The sequence below is a fragment of the Arachis stenosperma genome, chromosome 4, assembly GCF_014773155.1.
Source record: "Arachis stenosperma cultivar V10309 chromosome 4, arast.V10309.gnm1.PFL2, whole genome shotgun sequence".
In the NCBI taxonomy this organism is placed as follows: Eukaryota; Viridiplantae; Streptophyta; class Magnoliopsida; order Fabales; family Fabaceae; genus Arachis; species Arachis stenosperma.
This window is the reverse complement of record NC_080380.1, coordinates 41,156,133-41,162,323: the sequence shown is the minus strand read 5'-3', so window position 1 is coordinate 41,162,323 and position 6,191 is coordinate 41,156,133. Positions and strand designations below refer to the sequence as shown.

Sequence of the window (6,191 nt, the reverse complement as noted above, 5' to 3'; positions counted from 1 at the left end):
ATCCTGAACCCGAAAGGACCTTGAAGAGAAAGCTAAGAGAAGCCAAAGCACAACTCTCTTTAGAGGACCTGAACGAATTCTTCAAGGAAGAAGAACCCATGGCAGCCGAAAACAACAACAATGTCAACAATGCAAGGAAGGTGCTGGGTGACTTTACTGCACCTACTCCCGATTTTTATGGGAGAAGCATCTCTATCCCTGCCATTGGAGCAAACAACTTTGAACTTAAGCCTCAATTAGTTTCTCTAATGCAACAGAATTGCAAGTTCCATGGACTTCCAATGGAAGATCCTCATCAGTTTTTAGCTGAATTCTTGCAAATCTGTGACACAGTCAAGACTAATGGGGTTAACCCTGAGGTCTATAGACTGATGCTATTCCCTTTTGCTGTAAGAGACAGAGCTAGAATATGGTTGGATTCTCAACCTAAAGAAAGCCTGGACTCTTGGGAAAAGCTAGTCAATGCCTTCTTGGCAAAGTTCTTTCCACCACAAAGATGGAGTAAGCTTAGAGTGGAAGTCCAAACCTTCAGACAGAAGGATGGAGAATCCCTCTATGAAGCTTGGGAAAGATACAAACAATTAATCAGAAGATGTCCTTCAGACATGCTTTCTGAATGGAGCATCATAGGTATTTTCTATGATGGTCTCTCTGAACTATCTAAGATGTCCTTGGATAGCTCTGCTGGAGGATCTCTTCATCTGAAGAAGACGCCTACAGAAGCTCAAGAGCTAATTGAAATGGTTGCAAATAACCAATTCATGTACACTTCTGAAAGGAATCCTGTGAACAATGGGACTAGTCAGAAGAAAGGAGTTCTTGAGATTGACACTCTGAATGCCATATTGGCTCAGAACAAGATATTGACTCAACAAGTCAATTTGATTTCTCAAAGTCTGTCTGGAATGCAAAATGCACCAAACAGTACTAAGGATGCTTCATCTGAGGAAGAAGCCTATGATCCTGAGAACCCTTCCATGGAAGAGGTGAATTACCTAGGAGAACCCTATGGAAATACCTACAATTCTTCATGGAGAAATCACCCAAATCTCTCATGGAAGAATCAAGAGAGACCTCAACAAGGTTTCAATAACAATAATGGTGGAAGAAACAGGTTTAGCAATGGCAAGCCTTTTCCATCATCTTCTCAGCAACAGACAGAGAGTTCTAAGCAGAATACTTCTGACTTAGCAACAATGGTCTCTGATCTAATAAAGACCACTCAAAGTTTCATGAATGAAACAAGGTCCTCCATCAGAAATTTGGAAGGACAAGTGGGTCAGCTGAGCAAGAAAGTTACTGAACTCCCTCCTAGCACTCTCCCAAGTAATACAGAAGAAAATCCAAAAGGAGAGTGCAAAGCCATAGACATGGCCGAATATGGAGAGGAAAGAGAGGAGGAGGACGCCACTGAGGAAGACCTCAGTGGGCGTGCACCACTCTCCTCTGAGTCCCTCAATGAGGAACAATGGGAATCTGAGGCTCAAAATGAGACCATAGAGATTCCATTGGACTTACTTCTGCCATTCATGAGCTCTGATGAGTATTCTTCCTCTGAAGAGGATGAGTATGTCACTGAAGAGCAAGTTGCTAAATACCTTGGAGCAATCATGAAACTAAATGACAAGTTATTTGGAAATGAGACTTGGGAGGATGAACCTCCCTTGCTCACCAAAGAACTGGATGACTTGTCTAGGCAAAAACTGCCTCAAAAGAGGCAGGATCCTGGGAAGTTTTCTATACCTTGTACCATAGGCACCAAGACCTTCAAGAAGGCCTTGTGTGACTTAGGGTCAAGTGTAAACCTCATGCCCCTCTCTATAATGGAGAAATTAGGGATCTTTGAGGTGCAAGCTGCAAGAATCTCACTAGAGATGGCAAACAATTCAAGAAAACAAGCCCATGGACTTGTAGAGAATGTTTTGGTGAAGATTGAAGACCATTACATCCCTACTAATTTCATAGTCCTAGAGACTGGGAAGTGCATGGATGAATCTATCATCCTTGGCAGACCCTTCCTAGACACAGCAAAGGCTGTGATTGATGTTGATAGAGGAGAGTTGATCATTCAAGTGAATGAAGAATCCTTGGTGTTTAAGGCCCAAGGATATCCCTCTGTCATCATGGAGAGGAAGCATGAAGAGCTCCTCTCAAAACAGAGCCAAACAGAGCCCCCACAGTCAAACTCTAAGTTTGGTGTTGGGAGGCTACAACCAAACTCTAAGTTTGGTGTTGAAACCCCACATTCAAACTCTAAGTTTGGTGTTGGGAGGTTTCAACACGGTTCTAAGCATTTCTGAGGCTCCATGAGAGCCCTCTGTCAAGCTAATGACATTAAAGAAGCGCTTGTTGGGAGGCAACCCAATGTTTTATAATTAATTATTTTCTTTTGTTATTTTATCTTTTTTTTTTGTAGGTTGATGATCATAAGAAGTTACAAAAACAATGAAAAAAGCAAAAACAGAATGAAAAACAGGAAGAAAAACAGCACACCCTGGAGGAGAAGAAACTGGCGTTCAAACGCCAGTAATGCTAGCTGTTGGGCGTTTAACGCCCAGTCTGGCACCATTCTGGGCGTTTAACGCCAGAAAGGGGCACCAGACTGGCGTTAAACGCCAGTAAAGGGCAAGAACCTGGCGTTAAACGCCAGGAATGGGCACCAGCCCGGCGTTTAACGCCAGAAATAGCTCAAAACGTGATTTTGAGCAACATTTGGTGCAGGGATGACTTTTCCTTGACACTACAGGATCTGTGGACCCCACAGGACCCTACCATCACTCTCTCTCTTCTTCCCCCATTCACCAATCACCTCAACACCTCTTCCCCAAAAACCCCTCACCTATCAAATCCCATCTTTCTCTTCACCACTCACATCCATCCTTCATAAATCCCCACCAACCTCACCCTTCAAATTCAAACCACTTTCCCTCCCAAACCCACCCTCCATGGCCGAACCTTTACCCCCCTCTCTCCTATAAATACCCTTCTTCAACTCTTCATTTTCACACAACCTAAACACCCTTTCTTAACCCTCTTGGCCGAACACACTACCATCTCCCCTCTTCTTCATTTCTTCTTCTTCTACTCCCTTCTTTCTTCTTTTGCTCGAGGGCGAGAAAACTTTTTAAGTTTGGTGTGGTAAAAGCGTTGCTTTTTCATAACCATTTATGGCATCCAAGGCCGGAGAAACCTCTAAAAAGAGGAAAGGGAAGGCAAAAGCTTCCACCTCCGAGTCATGGGAGATGGATAGATTCCTCTCAAGGGTGCATCAAGTCCACTTCTATGAAGTTGTGGCCTTGAAGAAGGTGATCCCCGAAGTCCCCTTTTCACTCAAAAAGGGTGAATATCCGGAGATCCGCCATGAGATCCGAAGAAGAGGTTAGGAAGTACTTACCAACCCCATTCAACAAGTCGGAATCTTGATGGTTCAAGAGTTCTATGCAAATGCATGGATCACAAAGAACCATGACCAAAGTGTGAACCCGAATCCAAAGAATTATCTCACTATGGTTCGGGGGAAATACTTGGATTTTAGTCCGGAGAGTGTGAGGGTGGCGTTCAACTTGCCTATGATGCAAGGAGATGAGCATCCTTACACTAGAAGGGTCAACTTTGATCAAAGGTTGGACCAAGTCCTCACAGTTATATGTGAAGAGGGCGCACAATGGAAGCAAGATTCAAGAGGAAAGCCGGTCCAATTGAGAAGGCATGACCTCAAGCCCGTGGCTAGAGGATGGTTAGAGTTCATACAACGCTCAATCATCCCCACTAGCAACCGGTCCGAAGTTACCATAGACCGGGCCATCATGATCCATAGTATCATGATTGGAGAAGAAATAGAGGTTCATGAGGTTATAGCCCAAGAACTCTATAAGGTGGCGGACAAGACCTCCACCTTGGCAAGGTTAGCCTTTCCTCATCTCATTTGTCACCTCTGTTATTCAGTTGGAGTTGACATAGAGGGAGACATTCCCATTGATGAGGACAAGCCCATCACCAAGAAAAGGATGGAGTACACAAGAGACCCCTCTCATCAAGAGATCCCTGAGATTCCTCAAGGGATGCACTTTCCTCCACAAAACTATTGGGAGCAACTAAACACCTCCCTAGGAGAACTAAGTTCCAACATGGGACAACTGAGGGTGGAGCATCAAGAACACTCCATCATCCTTCATGAAATTAGAGAAGATCAAAGAATCATGAGGGAGGAGCAACAAAAACAAGGAAGAGACATTGAGGAGCTCAAGCACTCCATAGAATCTTCAAGAGCAAGAAAGAGCCGCCATCACTAAGGTGGACCCGTTCTTTGATTTCCTTGTTATTGTTCTTCTGTTTTTCAAAAATTATGCTTTATGTTTATCCATGTTTGTGTCTTATGATCATTAGTGTCTTAGTGTCTATGCCTTAAAGTTATGAATGTCCTATGAATCCATCACCTTTCTTCAATAAAAACGTGCCTAATTGATAAAAGAAAGAATTGCATGAATTTTGAATTTTATAATAGTTTAATTATTTTGATGTGGTGGCAATATTTTTGTTCTCTGAATGTATGCTTAAACAGTGCATATGTCTTTTGAATTTGTGGTTCATGAATGTTGGCTCTTGAAAGAATGATGAAAAAGGAGACATGTTACTGAGGATCTGAAAAATCAATAAAATGATTCTTGAAGCAAGAAAAAGCATTTCAAAAAAAAACGAAAAAAAAATCGAAAAAAAAAAGAAAGAGAAAAAGAAAGAAAAAGAAAGAATAAAGTTGTGATCCAAGGCAAATAAGAGTGTGCTTAAGAACCCTGGACACCTCTAATTGGGGACTTTAGCAAAGCTGAGTCACAATCTGAAAAGGTTCACCCAATTATGTGTCTGTGGCATGAATGTATCCGGTGGTAATACTGGAAGACAGAGTGCTTTGGGCCACGGCCAAGACTCAAGAAATAGCTATGTTCAAGAATCATCATACTTTACTAAGAGAATCATTAACACTATCTGGATTCTAAGTTCCTAAAGAAGCCAATCATTCTGAATTACAAGGGATAGAGTGAGATGCCAAAACTATTCAGAGGCAAAAAGTAAAAGCCCCGCTCATCTAATTAATACTGATCTTCATAGATGTTTTTGGAGTTCATTACATATTCTCTTCTTTTTATCTTATTTGATTTTCAGTTGCTTGAGGACAAGCAACAATTTAAGTTTGGTGTTGTGATGAGCGGATAATTTGTATACTTTTTGGCATTGTTTTTAGTATGTTTTTGATATGATATAGTTAGCTTTTAGTATATTTTTATTAGTTTTTAATTAAAATTCACTTTTCTGGACTTTACTATGAGTTTGTGTGTTTTTCTGTGATTTCAGGTATTTTCTGGCTGAAATTGAGGGACCTGAGCAAAAATCTGATTCAGAGACTCAAAAGGACTGCAGATGCTGTTGGATTCTGACCTCCCTGCACTCGAAGTGGATTTTCTGGAGCTACAGAAGCCCAATTGGCGCGCTCTCAACGGAGTTGGAAAGTAGACATCCTGGGCTTTCCAGCAATATATAATAGTCCATACTTTGCCCAAGATTTGATGGCCCAAACCGGCGTTCAAAGTCACCTCAAGAAATCCCAGCGTTAAACGCTGGAACTGGCACCCAAATGGGAGTTAAACGCCCAAACTGGCACCAAAGCTGGCGTTTAACTCCAAGAAGAGTCTCTACACGAAATTGCTTCATTGCTCAGCCCAAGCACACACCAAGTGGGCCCGGAAGAGGATTTTTATGTCATTTACTCATTTCTGTACACCCTAGGCTACTAGTTTCTTATAAGTAGGACCTTTTACTATTGTATAGAAATCTTTTGATCACTTTTGGATCTCTAGATCATCTTTGGACATTTTAGTTCTTAGATCATTGGGAGGCTGGCCATTCGGCCATGCCTAGACCTTATGCTTATGTATTTTCAACGGTGGAGTTTCTACACACCATAGATTAAGGTGTGGAGCTCTGCTGTACCTCGAGTATTAATGCAATTACTATTGTTCTTCCATTCAAATTCCGCTTATTCTTTATCCAAGATATCACTTGTTCTTCAACATGATGAAGGTGATGATTGACGCCCATCACCATTCTCACCCATGAACAAGGTGACTGACAACCATTCTTGTTCTACAAGCATTTGAGGCTTAGTGAATATCTCTTGGATTCCTGATTGCACGATG

The 6,191-nt window shown here is 41.9% G+C and overlaps 1 non-coding gene across 1 annotated transcript; it reads right to left on the bottom strand.

Moving 5' to 3' along the window:
• Positions 1-503: 503 nt before the first annotated feature.
• Positions 504-611, bottom strand: LOC130978028 (small nucleolar RNA R71). Its single transcript, XR_009085692.1, has one exon. It is a non-coding gene; the product is annotated as a small nucleolar RNA R71 (small nucleolar RNA).
• Positions 612-6,191: the final 5,580 nt, after the last annotated feature.